Genomic DNA, 21,744 nt, shown 5'->3' on the forward strand with positions numbered 1-21,744 from the left:
CTTCTCATTGTCGTCGTCCTCGCCATCTCTGCTGCCGCCACCACTGCCGCCAGACTCTGGTGCTCCGGATCTCGCGTAAGTTCTCTAAACCCTTCATCTCGCTCTCGCACGGACGCTCTCGGCCTCTCGATCTCTCACTGTCCTCACCTTTTTCTGTATATGTAGACGAGATCCGTCGAGGAACCAGGGCCGGAGGGCTGGATCCGTGCTTCGTCGACCTCGCCGGTGTACCTGGTGCTCCGACTACAAAGGTAAGACCCTTACCCTAACCCTAGAATCCTAGATCTATGTTCTTTCTCTAACCCAGGTCTTGATCTGTGCAGCTGTTGAGGAACCAGGTCACTGGCGAGTGACGATGGCCGGATCAGACGATGAGACGGTGGAGCTCGGTGTGACCGAGAACGAGGAGCGGCGGCTGTGCGGGTTGGCCGGAGATGATGATGAGGATGACTTGCGCGAGGACCGTGAGGCCTTGTTCGGCCCTGGTGCTGATGATCCCATCAACGTCGATGATGATGGGCCTGTTGTACCTGCCTGCAGCGCTGCACCTCCGCCGGACGGTAACAGCGCCAAGTGCTCACGTCCCTCTACCTCTCCTATTTGGGATGATTTCGAGAAGCTGTTCAAAACCATAGCTGATGGTAAGACCGTCAGGTATGGAGCTAGGTGCCTGCATTGCTCTAAGCTGTACTCTGGTTTTTCTAGTGTTGACACTGGTCATCTTTCACACCACATTGCCTCTTGTGTTAAGAGGCATGAAAAAACTCTCATGTCTCAGTCTCAAATCTCTTTTAATCCTGATGGTAGTATGCGTACTTGGGACTACTGTCCTCTGGTTGCTCGTACTCAACTGGTTAGATTGATTGCTAGACTTGATGTTTCTATCTCTATGGGTGAATCTGAAGCTTTTGAAGAGTTCATTAAAACTTCTCACAATCCTAAATATGCTAGAGTGTCTAGGCAAACCACCACTAGAGACATACAGAAGTACTTCACTGATTGCAAGGCTAAACTTGTTGAGACTTTTGGTACTTCTATTAATTGTGTGTGTCTAACATTTGACATTTGGTCTGGTAATGCCAAAGTGGACTACCTAAGTATTGTTGCTCACTACATAAACTCTGACTGGCAATTAGAGAAGAGGGTTCTTGGTCTAGTTCTTATTGATGTGTCCCACAATGGACAAAATATTGCTGACCGTGTAGCATTTGTTCTTGCTGATTATGGTTTGACTGATAAGGTGTTTGCTGTTACTTTAGACAATGCATCATCTAATGCTTCAGCCATGATAAAACTGAAACCTATCCTATCTAACTACCTCCGTTTTGATGTTACTGATGAACCAGAGTATGCATCTTGTAATGACATTGCATCATCTACTTCTGTTAATTCTATGTTCTTGCATCAGCGTTCTGCATGTCATATTCTCAATCTGATTATCAAGGAGGCCTTAACTACTTTCAAGCCTTTGATAGAAATATTTAGAACTGCAATATCATTCTTAAATTCATCTAATCAGAGAATTGCTGCATATAAAAGTTATTGCATTGCAACTGGTGTTAGGCCTAGAAAGTTTCAGCTGGACATGGAGGTTAGGTGGAATTCTACCTACCTAATGCTTAAACATTTGTTTCCTCATAAGTCCCTTTTCACTACTTTCATCCAAACTCAGTATCCTAGGTCTGAAGGTGAGCCATTTCTGTTAACTGATGAGCATTGGATGATTGCACAAAAAGTTTTATCATTTCTTGAGCTGTTTTATGATTCAACAATTACATTGTCTGGTGTGTACTATCCTACATCTCCACTTATGATTTATTATTTTGTTAAGATTGCTCTGCACCTAAAAAATTATGCTAATGATATACACATCAGATCTGTGGTGCAGCCTATGATAGACAAATATAATAAGTACTGGAGGGACATACCTTTGTTGTACTCTTTTGCATTCATCTTGGACCCCAGAGCTAAAATGAAAGATTTTACTAGGGTGCTTAGAAGGTTACGTGGTCTCACCATGTAACGAACATGGCACCATTTATGTCATTTCGAGTGATTTTGGTGATCGAATGACAACACAACACTTGGACTAATATGATTGTTAAGATTATCATTCTCAGGCTTTTAGGTTCAAGTGATGACAAAGAGAGAGAAGATAGGCATAGCTTGACCCGAAGGGCCGCCCCTACGGGGGTTCCGCCAGGGGCATCGGTGCATCCGACGCTTGTCGGAAGAACCGACGCTATGATGTTTGGTGCAGGAGGGAAACGAAGCCAAGTCAGCCTATAGGCACCGGTTGAACCGACGGTCCAAGAAAGGGCATCGGTGCATTGGCCGTCCTATGTTCCAGAGACGATGTCAAGAGCCCAGAAGAAGTTTCTTCAGCACCGGTTCAACCGACGGGGCATCGGTGCATACCATCGGTGTAATGACGTCAGCTGTCAGAAAAAGATCCTTCAGCACCGGTTGAACCGGTGAGGCATCGGTGCATTGCATCGGTTCAACCGGTGGTCTCTGCGTCAGCCGTCAGGAGTCCAACGGCTACTTCGGGTTATGAGTGACCGGATGAACCGACGCTACCCCGCCAAGAGGCATCGGTTCTTCCGGTGGTACGCAGATTTTCAGCTAACCGTTGGAGCAACGGCTACAAGACTTGGTGGCCTATATATACGCCTCACCCCGGCCATTTGAAGCGTGCTGGAGTTGCTGGACATCCCACACACACCCAAGAACATCTCCAACCACCATAGAGCTTCATTGTACATCATATAGGCTTAAGCACACTTGTAAGAGTGCTTAGTGCTTGTAATAGGGATTAGTTCTTGCGAGAGCTCCCTTGAGAGAAGTCTTGCTGCGGCAAGCAACTTGTGATCCGTCGTGTGACCCTCCGTCTTGGTGTGGAGTGGCAACGACACTTTGTGCGGGGGAAGAGGAGGCCCCCTCCTTGGTGGAGAAGCTCCGTAGTGGATTACGGCCGGGTGACCGAGAGAGACGGTGGTGGTGCACGAGACTCGGTGTCTTAGGGGCACTTGCCTTTGCTTGCCGGCATCGCCTTGGTGGCGAAGTGCAAGACGGTGATCGAAAGAGCCTCGGTGTCCCGTGGACGTAGGCGTTTGTGCCGAACCACGTTACATGACCGTGTCTACTCGGGAGTTTGCATCCCTCTTGCACTTACCTCTTTACTTACCGCTTTACGTTTCCGCATTTACTCTATCTTACGTACCTTTACTTTCCTAGTTAGTTTGATTAGGATTGGCTAGGTTGCAAGTCTTTCAGGGGTAAGTAGAGAGTAGCATAGATAAACCTTAGTCATAACTAGCATGTATAGGACGTGTTAGGTTTATCTTATGCAAGTAGTTTGAGCCCTAGGTTAAAAAGCGATTAGCGACCCTATTCACCCCCTCCCCCTCTAGGGTCGGACACCCCGGTGATCCTTACACACCAGTACTAATTATTCTACTTATTTGGTTGGCACTAGAGCTAGACTTACTGATGTGTACAATAAGTATGAAGAGAAATATGGTGTTGTTAGGTTGAGGAGGACTGACCCTCCTGTCCTGTCTGGTAAGTCAAGATCTCTTGGGATGAAATATATGATGATGATGGTGCTGCTGGTTTGGTTTCTGGTTGCTTGCCTGGTACTCTTAACATGTCTAGAGATACATCTACTACCTCTCTGCTGCATGCGGTAAGGTCATCAGCTTCAGCTTCCAATGCTTCTGAACTTATCTCCTACTTGGATTGTGACACTGTCAACCACCTAACTGATGACTTCAACATCTTGAACTGGTGGCATCAGCAAAACTTACATACCCAGTACTCTCAATCATGGATAAAGATATCTTAACTGTTCCTGTTTCTAGCATATCTTCAGAATCTACTTTTAGTATGACTGGTAGGATCATTGAGGAGCGAAGAAGGAATCTGAAGCCTGAAATGGTGGAGATGCTGACCTGCATCAAGGACTGGGAGGCTGCAGAAGCAAGGCTGCAACAGAATGTGGAGGACAAGGAGCTTGAACAAGCTTTTGAAGAACTTTATCTTGATTAATGATCATTCATGTAATGGGCTGTAATATTTAGGACTTATGGACGCTCTAGAACTTTAAGTATTGGACTGTGATGTAATGAACTTAATTGGAGCTTGGCTGTACTCTTTTTCCCTCTCTATGGTTTCTCACAAGGGTGAGTTTTACCTAGAGAGGTTTTTAATGAGGCAGCCATTGCACAAGCTCCTAATAAAATTTATCTTTCGTTAGATCTTGTGTGAATTCAATTTCTGAGTTTTCTGAGTTAAACTGCTATAAATTCTGAGTTGAATGAGGGTTTTTGGTCATATCGTGCTAGTGCCGGCCCTAGCACTACCGTGCCCCTTGGCACGGCACGACCCGGCTAACTGACAGTCGTGTCGTGCTAGTGCCTGGCGTCCGGCACAGCGGCACTAAGAGGCGCAGCATGGTTAATCAACCGTGCCACCTAGTGCCGTGCCGTTTAATGACGTGCCAGGTCGTGCCTGTGCCGTGTAGTGCCGGGCCGGCCCGTTTGGCCAACTATACCCACCACTAATGGTTGCTGCAATTCTTAGGGCAACTGTGTGCATGACCTTAACAACTTTCAAGGAAATCTGTCAAAAACCATAAGTAGTTTTATATCTACTCTTATATTCAAGATAAATCAGGGTATGGAAATAAGACTTGCAAATATATGTATACAAACCAAGAAGAAAATGCTAGTATTGTTCAAGTAGCTATAATACGTAAGGAGTAAATTTCAGTGCCAACAGCCCATGTGCCACGTCCGTGCGTCCAGTGCCAATGGTCCCTGTGCCACGTCCGTGCGTCCAGTGCCACGGCGCATCCCAGATGCCCGCGCACTGACCCGCCACGCGCCCATCCACATGCCGGTGGCATCTGCGCCCACACGCTCATGCCCACGCACTTACGCCCGTACGTGCCCGTGAAACCATGAGAGTTAGCTCTGATACCATTTTGTAACATCTCGCCTCCCCGAGACCGGACCCGCTTACATCTGGCAGCTTAACTAGGACACAGACTATCCTCACAGACCAACACATATCTTTTCTGCACACTTTGTCCTCACTCGTGCGCACCTGAGAAGTATTTCCCGGTCGGTCACCCATCTCGAAATTGCTCCGGGCTAAGCACGCTTAACTTTGGAGTTCTTTCGAGACCGGCTTCCGGAAAAAAAAAAGTTGCACCTTATTGGTATGAGTATCCTATTAATCCTATTAATCTCTGGGCCGGGGTGTCACAATAACACTAGTCCTCTATACTATAAAAGTTGAAACAATTGAGAACCTTTCTCACCAAAATTAGGTCCACCATATCCTTCACGGAGGTCCCACATATCAGGCCTAAAGGTTTGACGAAGGAGGGTGGAGTCCATTTTTTGATAGATGGAAAATATTTCCACCAAAATTCGAATTTTTTTCTCACCTCCCTCACGTATGCCCACTTGTTGGGCCCGCCATTCACTTTCCTTCAATTGCATCACCGTTCATCCTTCCACCCTAAACAAACGAAGTTGCTGAAATTAAGTAAATGATCTGTCAATTACTCATTTATATACCTACCAAAATTGTTGTGGTACGTGACACGTTTACTTTCTTTTTTTTCATCCCAAAATTAAGCCTTGCACAATTACTCAATCAACCATAATTGTATGATTTGATTCTCCTCCTCATGTTACAGATCGGATGTGGCCGTCCCTCGATTACTTCTTCCAAGACAACAATATGGTCGTCCCTCTGAACATATCACCCAAGGGTGATCGCCACTATCAGCGTGTGGTTGTGATGGGATGTGGCTTGCCGCCATTACAAGCGTGTCGGCGAGTCCATGAATGAGCCACTGCCCGCCCATGAGCGTTCGACGAGCTGCCACCTGCTGAAGTCTGCGAAGAGTTGCCGCTTGCCGACAAGTTCGAGCAGCCCATAAGTTTCTTCCGCTCGATCCATCTTCTTCTTGATTGATTATTGTTTTGTTGCTTCCCCTTCTAATATGATCTACATATTTTGTGCCTTTCCCGTCCTATTTCTCTCATGATTAGTTTCTTCCCCTTCTGATTTTTCTTAATTTTTACCGCCCCAAGTAGATGACATTAAACAATTTGGCATTACATTATATATTATACTATAGGACATTAAACAAAATTTATATTTGTTTTTTGCAAGTTTAGGATTCGACTTGGTGAATTAGTTCATAAAAATGCATCGCTTGCAAGGTAATTTAGGATTCGACTTGGTGAATTAGTGTTTGTACATCCTATTTATCGCCTATTTTTTCTCATGAATTAGCATCAAATATTTCTATCAGTGTTTTCTCATGAATTAGCATCAAATAAAAATGTGGTGTGCCTATTTTTCTTATCGTTAACATCATGTGTGTTGTACTACTCATGAATTACCATCAAATATTTCTATCAGTGTTTTAGGTATTGATATCGACAGTCAACCTGAGGGTACTGGTATGCTGCACTGTTGGTTGCTCGATCTAAATTATGATCCCCATGGAATGGGTGGATGTGATTGCCTGATTGGTAGATTCTAAAACCACAGTTGTAGTCTGTATCTATGCATTGTGTTTCTTTGATGGACACTGAGCTACTAATTATGTGGCTTAGGGTTCATGCTTGGTTGAAACATATGCTTGTAGTGAGATGGTAAAGCCAATGACTTGCAGTGGTAGAAGCATGTAACAACATAAGATCTTGGTGGATTACTACAGAGTTTGGTGAGCATGTAAGTAATCGTTGTGTCCAGTATTGCGACACTATCATAGAACAAACATGTTCTTTTTATTACTTCCCAGCTAGCTTTTTTCAATAATAAATCTTTATTAAATGAAAATACGTAAATCTTTTTTAAAATATAAACATGCTTATAAATACTGGTAGTGTCTTTAATGAACATTTATGTAGGGTATTCTTGGCCTTGGTGATATATCTTTGGTACCTTGAAGCACCAAAATATTTATGTAAGCGCCTTATTTAGTGTACACACTATGCTCCTTATTTGACCTTATTTAATACCTGTACCGTGGCTTTTTGAGTTGAACTATGTATTGACCAAATTTTGTTACATTGATTTTTCTATGCAAATGACTTTTGAATTATTTTATAATTTTAGCTGAACATAATATATAGAAGAGTTGAATGACTTTGTCTACTATTTTTTGGTTCTCTATCAAAATATTTCTATGGCCTTAGGAAAAGTTTGGTAGTAACATTACTTTGCCTTTTATATGATTTGAGCCATTTTGTTGCCTTGATTTTATCATGTGAATATTGCGGTGTCCTTAAGAATATATATGAGTATCATTGCTATTGCGAGAAAAGTGTAGATGCCATGAAGGAGAAAAGTGTTTGCTTACTTCCAAGCTCAAGCACCCGTGAGGGGAAAATCAATGTGTGAGGTTTATGAAAAACCTCAGTAAGCAAACTGCCTTAACTAAGTTACTTAAATTATTATTTGATTAAGCAACAAATTTAAATAACATGGGAATAAAAGGACGCCAATTGCAACATAAACACATAAATACACTAACTGCAATTGCAAATGATGCAATGGATGATTTCACTTGTATCCACACATTCTTACTGCATGTCATATTTTTATGAATATAAAATTTTTATTTACTGAATTTTTATAAATATAGAATATTTGTCTACAAATTTTTTGAAACATGTGCCGCATCTCTACAGTAACGTAAGGCAAATACGGAGACGTCATATAGTTAGCTAATAAGACCCATAGTAAACACACGTACTTTCCATGTGCCGTTTCTCCAGAAAGCATAACTGCATCAGCACCCTCTCGAACAGCTATAGCAATGTCTGAAACTTCTGCCCGGGTGGGAGTTGGATGAACAATCATGCTTTCCAGCATATTAGTAGCAACAATAACAGCCTTTCCCATGCTCCTGCACATTCTAATAATTTCTTCCTGCGTGAAGGAACAGGCATTTGAGGAAGATATAATGTCAGTCACCTTTTTGGGACAAAAAGGAGTTAAATTTATTGATTACTTTTGAGTAAAGAACTAGGCACGGCAGCTTTCAATTGGGACTGTAATATATAGGCTGCATTGCCATGTATACATGTGTATACACAAGTAATACAAAGTAATCCAAATAGCTGGATAGGCATATATACATGTACATTTAGCTTTTCTGTTCAATAGCTTATGAGAGACATGATCAGTGATATCATACCTGCAACAACGGCACCTCCTCAATGGGCAATTCAGCTCCCTGGTCACCCCTCGCAACCATAGTCTACAGTGTTCAATACTAAATTTTGGCAGACGGCCGTTCCACATGACCCCGCGCGCGCGGCAGACGGGCATGCATGCCTGCAAGGGAGTCCCGGTCCGACGGTGCGGCAGCACGTACATGCGCTGCGCGTTTCGTTCCACCATCCCCCGGGCCTCCGCGCTATCGCCGGGACAAAAAAGAGGGTTCTGCGGCCTTCAAATTTTGGCAGGACGCCTGCTGCCGCTGCTGCCGACCACCCCTGCAGCATGCAGCATGCACCATGCACCGATCAATGCAAACTTGCCATACGTAGGCATCTCCAACTCCGACTCCCATAAGAGCAAATATAGTAGTTGCTCCAGCTGCCGGTGGCAAGGAGCACCACGTCACCCAAGAAAAGTGGTGGACCCCATCTATCACTTAATGCTATGTGCAACATGGAAGAATTTGAGTGGAGGAAGCTAGTAAAGAAGATGAAAGAATGGATTTCGCCAGCAATGTGCCGGCGCCTCGCGAACCGTCTGCTCTCTCCTCTCTCTTTCTTTTTCTTCCACGTCATATCTCGCCCGTTTGCAGCCGCTCATAATATTTGCTCTAAGTCGAACGGAATCGAATTAATGTTCCACTCCAACTCCCATACCCACAAAAAAGCACCGCACTCTGCTGGCGGTGCTTGCAGTAGGGAGTAATCCAATCTTTCAAAAAAAGCAGGGAGGAATTGAATCCCGATCGGTTATTGGCATCTCGCTCGCACAGCCCGCGCCAAAGCGCCCAGCAGCCTGACGATATGTCCATCCTCCTCCTCCTCCTCTCTTGCTCCCTTTTAACTTTAATTTTCCACTGGCGAAATAAATTAAACTAGATAGGTTGGCGCGCTATGCGCGCCTGTAGCAAAAGGTTTGATCTAAAATTATAATAAAAATATATTATTATGTGCTATACTTAAAGCAATATCGTGTTGATGTATTTTAACAATATGTTGATGTATTGAATGAAGTCTGAAAGTTAAAGTATATAGGTATAGTAGTTTAAAGTCTGAGAGCACGCTAAATGTATAGATATATATATTTTTAGGATTTTTTTTTGTTTTATGTTAGTAGGTACGGTAGGTGAATTGATTTATATTTATTATTGATTTTGGTAGGGTAAAAGAAAAATTTAGTAATTTGTAGTAGGTATAGTTCATGAATTGTCATACAATTATATTTTGCGAATTAAAATCCATTAAGTTGTAGGGGCTAGCACATGTAGATGTAATTGATGTTTATTATGTTCGTGTAAATAAATAATTAAATATATTTTATGAATGAATTCTAATTGAATATTATATGGGTACCACCTGAATAGCACACAGGACCCACGTTGGTTCTGCATAAATAGTATATGTAGGAATTCATTTTTTGTATGTTAACAGATATAGTTGATGGATTAGCTTGCACTAATTATTAATTTTGGTAGAAAAAATCATAAGATTAGGAATGAATGGATGATTCAATTATATTTTGTGAGTTCACAAAGTGAAAACAAAATCCAATAAGTAATAGATGTGAATGTTTTGGTAGAAAAAATCATAAGATTAGGAATGAATGGATGATTCAATTATATTTTGCGAGTTCACAAAGTGAAAACAAAATCCAATAAGTAATAGAGGTGAATGTAGTATACATTTTTTTTTGTTTTTTGTGTATAAAGAATAACTAAACATTTAAACACGTGGGGGCCACATGTTTTTATTTTTTTACAATTTTATTATTTTTTATTATGAATCATATTTTTATTATTTTTTATTATGAACAGTGCCCGGGCCCGGATGAACAGTATTTCAATATTATTATTTAGTATGAACAGTGCCCCGGGCCCACATGAACAGCCCCCCCGGCCCACATAAACAGTACCGCCGGCCCACGTGGGCCCGCGACTCACGGCAGCGCTCCAAATCTTGGAGCTTTAGTATATACTAAGCAGGTTGGCGCGCTTTGCGTGCCTGTAGCAAAAGATTTGATGTAAAATAATAATAATAATATATTATCGTATATTACAGTTAAAACAATATCGTGTTGATATATTTTGGCAACGTGTTGATGTATTGAATGAAGTGTGATAGGTATAGTTGATAGATTGTCATATAATTATATTTTGCGAGTTTATGAAGTGGAATTAAAATCCAATAAGTAGTAGGGGCTAGCACGTGTAGACGTAGTGTATGAAATATGGTTATTGTTTTCATGTAAATAAATAATTAAATATATTTTGTGGGTGGATTCCAATTGAATATTATGTGGGTAACACCTAAATAACACACAGGGCCCACATGGGCCTTGTATAAATAGTACATAGAAGAATTTATTTTGTAGCTTTAGTATATGTACTCAATGTTGCCCTGCACGGTGCCAGCCAGCCCGGCCGGTTTCCTTGTCTGTGCAAAAGAAAAAGGTAGCCAAAGCTAGCTTTTTGGCTTTCGTACGTCCTGAAGCCCTGCAAACGCTGGATGTAGCCGCAGTCTTGACAGCCCGAGCGAGCTGCCTCCTGCCGATGCAGTGGAGTATTGCGACGTATGCATCCCGTTCCGCTGGTTGCGACGACCCCATCCAAACGGCTCCTTGTTGTTCGATCCGTTCGAGCGCTCGTTGGGGGTGGCGATAGAGGTTTCTTGTGCGTCAAGCTTTGCTTGCTTCCCGGTCACTAACCAGGCAAGGTCCACCTGCCAGTGAGGGACGTGGGAGGGGGGCCCACCATTTCATGTTTGTTCGTTCGTTCCCCAGCACGTTCTCACGCAGGCCTCTGGCACAGGTGCCCACCGACGCCTCCGCCCATGCATCCGCGCCACCACGCCATTGGCAGAGCCAAGAGGCACGTCAAAAGTTACTCCTGCAGTCTGCTCCCTCCACCGCGAGAGCCAGGACGCCCCACCCATGCCGCGGCGACCAAGGGGCTCCCACACGTCACAGAAGATGGACGCCGCCACCGCGGCTGGCGCATCCCCCTAAGCCCTTCACTCCTCCGACCTCTAGGCCTATATAATATCTGCTGCTACCCTTCTCCTCTCCCCAACCAAACCCTAGCCCCAGTGGCTTTCTCAACCATCTCACAGAAGCCAAGCCCCAACTTCTCCACTCCCATGGCGACCGTGGGCTCCGCCTCCGCCACCGGCGGCCTGCTCGGGCTCGCCGACGACCTGCTCGTGCTCGCCGGCGGTGGCCTCAGCGGCACCAAGGTCATGCTGGTGCCAGCGGGGACTCTCCTCCCGCGAGGCGTGCAGGTCGTGGCGGCGTTCCCGCCCACGGCTGTCCTGGCCGCCGGCCGCCGCCGCGTCGTGCGCATGGTGGCCAGAGCGGCAGGCGTGCCGGGGAACACAGTAAGCGACGAGGTATGAATGTTTCTTAGTCTCGGGGTTTCTCAGTACCTTCTACATCTGCTCTCTTCACTGTGGTTTTCAGTTTTAATTTGTTGCCTCTCGTGTTTCTCTTCAGAGCTTCTACATTTTTGTGGAGGAGCAGGCACTCTCACTGCTGCAGGTCGTCGCCAAGCTCTTCCTACCAGATCATTTCGACGTCAAGCTGGAGGGCCTCAAGACGAGGTTGGTGGAGGTGGTATCTCGGGCGAAAGTCAGGGATATGGAAAAATTTGATCTGGCTGTGGACCTCATGCGCAGCGCATACGCAGTCCTAGAGGTCACAAGCTCGCCACCCCGGGAATACTACCTCGTTTGTGAGTGCATGCATGTAAATTTTATAACTAGATGGTTTTTTGCATATTCTTCTCAGGGCTGTTTTCATGGTCAAGGAGGTTGCAAGCAATCTGCTTGTCAGCATGGTGAGGGACCTCTTCCACGGTAGTGCTGCGCGTGCGAAGCAGCAGGTTTGGTTGGTTAACAGTGTTCTTTCTTCAATTTGCACTGCTGCATGTATATAATTAACATAGGTGGGGGATTTCTATTTATATCTAGTGTTTAAAATAGCGGGCAAAGGCATTTAGCGGCTGGTGTTTGTAGAGGCTAAGAAAAGTTATAGAGGGCCATAACCTAGCTAACCCATTTAGCGATTCTGTAAATACCATGTGTAGAGAAATTGTTGACCCTAACCAACTCTATATGCGAACTCAACTCTTTATTTACTATAACTTAATACAACACATGATCCTTGCACTCTTTATGTAGATACCATACCATGACACTACTACACTATATGGCAATCTCCTACTTGAGACCTCTTATGCCATGGCATGGCAAGAGAAGAGAGAAGCACTCCTAATTATAGAACTCTATAATATTCTATAAGCTTCTCACAATTATGCATTTGTACTTCAATATCGTTGTTGATGCAAAAATCAACACACTGAAATCTGAGGGCAAGTGTTCGCCAAGCTTCAGAAAGTAAACCAAGCGTGCCAGTCAATCTGACCTGTTGATTGACAAGGAGGCAGGGTAAACGTTAAATTTGAGGGCGTATCGGCTGGATTTCCGAATATCCCTCACACGAGCGTATCGGCAGGCACTGCCGATGCAGATAGCGACAAAATCGGCTAGGTCAACCGATTTAAACCAGACGATTGGCTGGATCAGCCGATGTGCGCGAGAAGTAGTGTAAAGACTACGAATGTGTAACCAAAACAATACTATCAGGCAAACACTTGAAATAGATCTAATCGTCTATATGATGTTTTGAATAAAATAATACGATAAACTGCCGATCAAACGTATTACAAGCTGGATAGATATTGATAAAAGCGAAAACAACAGGTAAAACCTATAGAACTAGCAGATATCGATAAATTGTGAATTAATCTAGACGAGACAACAGCGATATGCCCGGAAATCAAAGCCTAAATATAATTCGATAACTTTTGAATAGATCTGAACGAAGCAACAACGATGCGCCTAGAAGCTAAAGCTCATATTTACTTGGTAGATGAAAACTTACCAGCAGATCAAGTCGCTCGAATGTAAGGCGTCCTTGATCAACTTGAAAGAACTCGCAGAAAGCTATATTACTACTACTCCTAGGACAGAAAAGTAAAGGTACTTGAAAAAGTAGATGTGTTTTGTTGATCGTGTGATAAATCTTTTACAATGGACGGAGTACATATTTATAGACTAGGCAGCCTAGCCGGTTACGGCACATCAAACTTGCTAGAGAATAAATATCTAAACAAACTAATATTAAGATACATAGATTCTAATTACCCTTCCATAGAATCCTTACTATTGAAGCTTCCTTGATTTGGCGGCGGCCCACGCAGAAACAACCATGCGACAGATTTAGCTATCATCTTTCGGTGTACAACTAACCAGGCCTCTCACACGTGACGTGGACCAGCACTTATGCCACAATCTTTACTTTCTTTATTCTGATCAAACATCACCTCGTGCACATGGCCAGTGATTATTTCCCTATATTCAATTATAGAAACCAACCATAAGCTTTGCCCTTTGCTTGTACGTGCAAGCCTTTCCTTTAATCTTGCCTTTTCTTTATTCTAATCAGATTCGCACGCACGAGCTTCCTTCATAGTTAATTAATCCGGCCACTATCTTTAATCACCTTGCATGCAAATTAGGAGCATCTCCCTAATGCACGTGCATGTATGCTCGCCCATGCTTGCAGTCTTCCTGGAAGAACCGACGCCGTTAGAAACTTGACGATTGCTACCCATGCATGCTTGATCCCTCTTGCTACGACTCCAGCGCACGTATGCCACTAGCCGATGATCTTCATAATTCAGATTACATCGGATTTTTCAAAATCCGGTGTCAACAACCATGCATAAATCTATGTGTAATTTTGCATATAAACAAGAAATCAAGAAAATTTCATATACTGAAGTAGGTCTTGAGCTTCATTCTCTTCTTACATCATTGATGAAATACTAAATTCTATAAATGACGAAGTTCAATACTAAACTAACAATAAATAGAGATTAATTATATAGCTTAGCTGGCTAAATAAATCTTAATTTAATGGCTGTAGCGGGATATAGCCAGCAATTAGCGGATTTAGCTTTTTAGAGCTAAGAGATGGATATTCTAGCTTTCTCTTCTCCCAAAGGCGATAGCGGTGGCTATAGCCGGCTATTTACAACCTTGGTTATATCGCATCTGCATCTCAGCCAAATGCTTCCTGCATAGAATGGGAGCATCAGCACTGAGGCCGAGCCGGGCAGACGTACAGAATCCTTGGCTCACCACCACGCGTGCACCCGCGCACGCTTCCCTCCTCGCCGCCCCCTGTCCATCTGCTCCTCCAGATTCGTCAACAAAGCCATTATAGAAACAGTTGAAGAAGTCTGTCATGCCAAAGTTTTCATTGGCAATCATTGATGCCGATTCACCAAAGGAGGTGCATGGACGGACTTGGATTTGTTGTCCCTCTGCATAAATTTTTGATGGGAAGGACATGTTTCTCAAGTCTAGACCCATGGTCTTGTGCATATACATATTTAACCATAATTGAATGAACCACCAGGGACCTCCAAGGTTGCCGATGGGTTGGTCAGATCTGAGTTTGACTACAACTTGATGGAGCAAATGATATACTAATCCAAGGAGATGCTTCCCAAGTGGGATATGGCTACCGGTCGCTAATGTTTCTGCCATCTTTAAAGTGTTGGAAGTTGGGCTGACAGTTTTACCGCAAAAAATGAATTTCTCAAGCCACATATTCAGAAAAGTGGCATGCTCTCTAAGAACTGCCGCTCCAGTCTTTGAATATTTATCTATATAGCCCTTCCAACCTCCAATATTTCTAGTATCAAGTTTGAAATTGGGTTTAGAGAAGAGGTCATAGGGCCGATCAGAGGCAGAAATGTTGAGTCCAGTCGGCATCAGAACATCCAACAGAGTAGGAGTCATGGGTCCATGGCCGAAAAGAAAGGCATTCAGAGCATCTGACCAAAAATAGGAAGCCGATACTAACATCGGCTCGTTTCTAATCATTTCTGACAAAGATAAGGTTATGCACTGCCCTATATAGTAGGTATCCCAGTGAGTTTGGTGCAGAGATGACATCCGAGGGAACCCATTTCTCTATCCGGGAGTCGGACTTGGCCATGATCTGAATGCTTGCGACCAATCCAGATTCATGTTTGCAATTTTGAAAGGGATCCTATTGGTTTCCAGGTTTATAAAATCTGTTGGATCTGGATAGTCCATAGGGCCTAGGCAAATCATACTAGGTTGATCGGCCATGGGGATGATTATGTTGTTCCTAAAATTCTAGAGGAAGAGAAGGAATAGTAAGATAAATCGCAAGGGCAAAGACAACAGAAGGCGAATAAATAGTGAGATGGAAGTGTCTTACCTGGGGGATCTCGGAGACGGAGGCCATTGCGGGAGTAGGTGGTTCTTAAGCAAAGAACGAAGATTGATTTGAAAGATGGTTTGGAAAGGCAATCACGACTGGAGCTAATTTCGGAGCAAAGAATATATTACCCCGAAACTGGGGGGACATGTGTTGACACTGTTTTTTGACCCGTGTCAAAGTAGATGGTGACATAAAGGAGGGAGTTGCCGATTTGGAAGAAGCCAAAAATGCACAGGACCGGGGTCAAATTGAATGGCAGCCGATGGTCCAAAGGAATATTCCAGTTTGGAAGGTGCTGATGCACGTGGTTTGAAAGCCGGCCGATGATGATATTGCCGATGAGCTGTAGGGTTTAATCAGATTTTGGTGATTTGGTCATGATTTAGTTTTGATTATTTTAGAAAATCTTTTTGCTTTCTAGTTAAGATATGTATTTTCCGTAATCGGCTAGGGCTTGTTAGTTTAGGCTATAAATACCAGTTGTGCGGGACCGAAAAAATTGATACACATCCAATACAACAACCCTTTACAATTTCCTGCAATTTACTTTCTTGTCGGCGACTTCGCTATTTTCTTTTTTCGACGAGTTCTTTCAAGCAGATTAAGGACGTCTCACATTCGAGCGACTTGATTTGCTAGTAAGTGTTCGTTTTACCGAGTAAATCTGAGCTTTAGCTTCTGGGCACATCGTTGTTGCTTCGTTCAGATCTATTCAAAAGTTATCGAATTTGTCTAGGCTTTGATTTCTGGCGCGTTGCTGTTTTCTCGTCTAGATTTATTCACAATTTACTGATATTTGCTAAATTTATAGGTTTTCCTTTATTTTTAGATTTTATCAAATCTATCTATGGCCGACCAAGCCCATGGGTCCCACCGCCTCATCTTTGATGCTTGGCAGCTCCTCACTGACTCCCAAGGTCGGTTCCAAAGGGTATAGCTGCAGTCCCCGGCCGAAAGCACCATGTATCCCCCTCTATAAATATGAGGGGAGGGGATCCATTTGAAGACATCAATCAAGTGCTCACTTCAAGTCTTCTCTTGGTTTACAGGTGTCTTAGAGTAGGGAGAGGGTAGAGGTACTCCGGAAGACCGACTTCGACGCTCTTCTCCAAATTGTACCTCTACGAGAGTGAGAGAGTAGTTCGAGAGTAGTGCCAGGGTGTCGGCACTCTGCCACAGCTTGTACCTCTACGAATGCTGCTACATTCTTTGTTTTAGTAAGTATTAGTGGTTCCTATCTCTAGTATTTTACTTGGTATATATAATAGATGCTAGTAGTGCTTGTAGTTGAGTGAGATCAGTTCTCTTACTTGAGGGTTCGTCGCTCCGTATTTATATGAGAGTGCTGTAGTTTGCTACGGGACGTCAAACATAGTTAGACTGCAGTAGTAATCAGTAGCGTAGATGTGGTGTCTAGGCTAAGGGTTATCCTTCGTTTGCCTTATATTCCACGGTTTGTTAAAGGTAGACCGTATGTGGTGACATCCCTATTGGTCCTTCGTAATCCTCCGCGTTCGGATATAGCGTAGAGCTGTTGGCCGGAGTCGACTGGCAGACCAGTTGTAAGCCAGTGCCCGAAGCGAGTATTGTGCCCGAGAGATCGACCTTTAACTCAGCAGTAGCACTATCTTAAGAATCATCTCTACCCTTCTACCTATCTTGGTATGTGCTTGGACCGATTAGAATAGAAGAGAGTGCACACATGTTCCCTGTGGATTCGATAACTCTTGGAAATTGGAATACTCTGAGGTGAAAGATACAACGATATCCGTGCACTTGTGAATTTATTCGTGACGCTAAAATACCCAACAGTATACTAATAAATTTTGTAGTTCTAAAACATTGAAAATATGAAAGCATGAATTTTTTACGCTCACACAAATAATCTTGTACTTCGAAAACTTTAAAATCCGAAACCATATTCTTTGTATTAGCACAGTAATATAATTTGCATCTCTAAAAACTTTATAATCTGAAACTATAAACTTTATACTACCACAATAATAAACTTTGCAGCTCTAAAAACTTTGAAATCCAAAACTATAAACTTTGTACTAGCACGCTAATAACTTTTGCCCCAAAACTTTGAAATCTGAATCTATAAACTTAGTACCAGCACCATAATAAAACTTTTATAGTTTCCCCTAAACTTTGAATCCGAAACTATGAACTTTGAACTAGGACACTAACAAATTTTGTAGTTCCAAAAATTTTAAAATATAAAACTATGATATTTGAATATGGGGCTGTTAATGGGCGCACGCTTCACTGCTGTGTGCTGCTGGCGAATGCTCGTTGGTGGTTGCTTGCTAGCGACGTGCGCCCATACGGATTAGTTATATTTATCAATCACGAACCTGCGAATCTGAGAGAGAAAATCTGATAGAAGGAGAAAGATGTGGATGGAGGTCTCACGAGGCACGAGAAATGAACGAGTGAACAAAGAGTGCGTGCTCCCGCCTGCACGTGTGTGCGTGTTCCTTGGATACGTGTCTATTCGTTGCTCGCGGCGAGCAACGAACGCGCGCCCTATAAGAATTTCGCTGCGAATTTGATAGACCATACGCGCACGGCTACGCTGAAAGCATCACATAACCTGCGATGAGAAATTGAACATCAACATGAACAATTAAACCAGAACCACGGCTGCTCGGAAAACAAACAGCGGTAAGGTTTTTTTTCGGATAAAAGAGAGACCTTTACTGTTTAGTTTAAAGGATTACAATCGTTATTGAGAAGGACTTGCCCGCACGCAGGCGTTCGTCCTTGCTAAACTGTTGAATGAGTATTCCTTCGAGCTAGGTCATGTTTAGATGTTTACGTGTAAAAATTTTGAAACAAAATCTTACTATTTTGAAGTGCTAAACACACTCTATTTACAAACTTTTTTGCACGAATGGATTGTAAATCGCAAGATGAATCTAATAAGCGTAATTAATCTATGATTAATTCATAAATAGTTGATGGTTACTGTAGTATCATTATTGCAAATCATAGATTAAATAGGTTTATTAGATTTGTCTCGCGATTTACAACACATTTGTGCAAAAAGTTTTATAAATAAATTTTATTTAATACTCCATGCATGTGTCCAAATATTTAGTGTGATAGTTTTGGATGTAAAAATTATGGATCTAAACATGGCCTAACTGAGCTAACTCATGTGCTACCAGATTACACTCTCTTTTAACATTGGCCATGCGCCAATCAACCAACAGCTGGGCGTGTTCCTTAGCCTCCGTCATAAGAAAGCTATGCGGCGAGCGGTCTTCACCTTCCCCCAAAGCCTGAACGATGCGTGCGCAGTCCGTCTCGATGATGACCGAGTCCGGGGACCATTGGAGCTTATACCGAAATACCTTAAAAAGGGCTTGACTTTCCAAAAGTCGGTATCGACATATTTTTTTTTTTCCCATTGCTCCTAACTGCCGTTTGCCCTCTGCACGTAGAGCGAACCTAACCAAAACTGATGGATGACGAGTGATTGCTAGAAGACGAGGCTCAAGGCTACGACCGACGCTCCCCGTCGCAAGTCGAACCCGGTCAAGACGCCGTTCAACAGTTTTTTTTTTTGAGAGAATAGTAATTCCATTAACCGATAGGCACGAGGAGATCCTCGGCCACCAACGTCTCCATGCCCACAGGTGTGCCGTCCCAAAGCAGGTCAGCACCCGGAGAAGAAGTACAACCACGCGCTGCTAGAGCATGCGCCACTTTGTTACAGACTCAAGGACTATAACTAGCAGAAAAAGAAGCAAAGCTAGACACTTTGATCTCATGAATGATACCAGCAGGAGCCAGAGCAACGTACTGCCCTTGAGTGCCAAGCGTCACTTTTTTTCCGTTCGTCATCCCCCTTCGTCGTCCGTCCTCGGATGGTCGAGGATTGCCCGTTGGACCAGCGTGCCCGTCCGATCATCAGCAGTCAAAACCGCGCCCGCCCTTCCCCTCGCGCCGCCCTCGCCACGTCCGTCGCAGGGGCCTAAGCTGCGGGCGGATCGACGGATCGAGCCGGCAGAGACCCCCTCCTCTGCGCAGATCCATGTCCCCCGGTCCCAGCCTCCACCACCGCCGAGCCCCTCCTCCGCCGCCACGCCGCGCCCCTCGTGCTCCGACCCCGCGCTCCTGCCTCTGCCGCGCCGCGCCTAGGTTCTCTTCGATTGCCATGGATCGATCGACGCGCGGTGCCACCGGCTTCCTCCTCACTTGCCGGCTCTCCGCGCGAGGTCGACATCCTACCGCTCAGCCGTCGAGCCGCCGTGCCATCACCTCCAGGCCAGCCACCTCCACCCTTGTTGTGCGTCCAAGTCTCGCTGCTGCGTATCCCCATCACCGGGCTGCCTCTACTCACAGCAAAGTCGATCGTGCGCCACTGTTGGTGCCTAACCCTAACCCTAGGGTGTTGGCCCCAGTGCGCTGCCACCGGCTTTCCCCGACCTCACCACCAATTCTTGCCGGCGGCACGGCAACCTCTATCTTCGTCTCCACCGTCGCGATGGTATGCACTGAATTGTCAACTCTGCTTTGTTTTTCTGTTCCCATACCTCCTATTCTGACCATTGTCCTGTTCTGCTACTGCATCAACAACAAGACTGGGTTCAAGCGATGACGGCCAGGTCACCAAAGAATCATGGCCACAACTCTGAAGAATCATGTGAGCCCCTAATTAAATTCTATCTCTTTGTTCAACTAATTAGCATTATATTTGTGGCGTTTGGACATAGGGTCTGAATTGGATGGACACTTTGATTTTGAAGCATCTAGGAAGGACTCAGTACAAAATTGCAGGTATTAGATTCTTAATCCTTCATGTAGGCCGTATGTTGTCTGTTTGCTTAGATTATTTGTGCCTCTTGGTTGATGGCAATGAGTTAATTTAATTTCAGTTAACAACATTATAATCAAGAACTGCTTGACATTGGATGGAAGTTTAGAGCTTGTGATTAGCAATGACTGCCCTAACAAAGTGCAATTTCATTTCTATCTCTGATTATTGCAGTCCAGATTCTGCAGCTGTATACCTAGATATTTGATGCAATACACATCTGTCGATGTTTTCCTTTTTCAGAGTGATTCTGTAGCTTGTTAGATCATGACTCCATGCATAACCCATAGTATATTCTTGGTTAATTAAATATGCTCTTTAGATGAATGGGACTAAGGCACTCTTACGCTTTATGTAGTTGTGCTATTTGAAACAATAGGGTTGTCCTTGGCTAAATGTGTTTGGTTGGGATCCCTCAGTTTTGCCATCATGAAGAATCAAGTGTTGCCTCAACTGTCTGGCAGGCTATATATGTGTTAGTGTTTTCTAAATTTATGGGTGTTCCACACTGATCATATGTTGCTAGGTTCAAACAAATGGGAATATGCATACTACCTGCTGTTCAATAATATGCATGGAACCGAGCAATATAGAAAAAAAAAGAGTTTCCTCAGATTTTGTTTTAACTTATTCTATTTTCTATTTTCTGAAGAAAAACCTAATGGATCGTTGCACTGAAATTTTTTTGTGTTCTCGTGGCAAAGCAGAGTTACAAAACCATAATCAAAATCTGAGAATAACCAGGTTGGTTGATCAACTTGCTTGGTTTTCATCGCATTCCAAAAGTGCTTTCGGATGTGACAGGTGATTTTGTTTCTTCCAGGTGATCAGCAAAGTTGGGGCAAGCCTTCTCCGTGACACTAAACCTAGGTCTGAAATGACAGTGAGTGGTACTCCTCTCTTGCTTGAGCTCAATCTCTTTTGGAACAACATTACCATAAGATGATAGAAGCGTTTGCTTCTGCATGTTTGTGTGGCTGAAGTAAGTTCATGTAAGCAGATTCTTCTCTCCTTTTCTTTTTGTTCTTTGTTAATTCCTTTAGATCTCCAAAACAAGGCATGTAAATTCTGGTATTAGCAAGTTTCTCTTTTTTTTTTTGTTACCGGTGCCTTGCTGTCTATCCAATTGGATGCCGATGCTCAATCTAGCAAATTTCAGTATAAAATGTTAGTTGACTTTGCTGTGGACTTAATGTCCGATATGTTTTCCATGTGATTGTTTTTTAGCATGTCGGACAGAAATACAGGATACTGGAGCAAACCAGGTTGGACCCCACTCCCCCCCCCAACCCACCTCATGTGAATATGGTTAGCTAAGTTGAAGTGTCGATGGATCTCAGTACATGAGA

This window comes from Panicum virgatum, chromosome 5K (assembly GCF_016808335.1).
Source record: "Panicum virgatum strain AP13 chromosome 5K, P.virgatum_v5, whole genome shotgun sequence".
Classification (NCBI taxonomy): Eukaryota; Viridiplantae; Streptophyta; class Magnoliopsida; order Poales; family Poaceae; genus Panicum; species Panicum virgatum.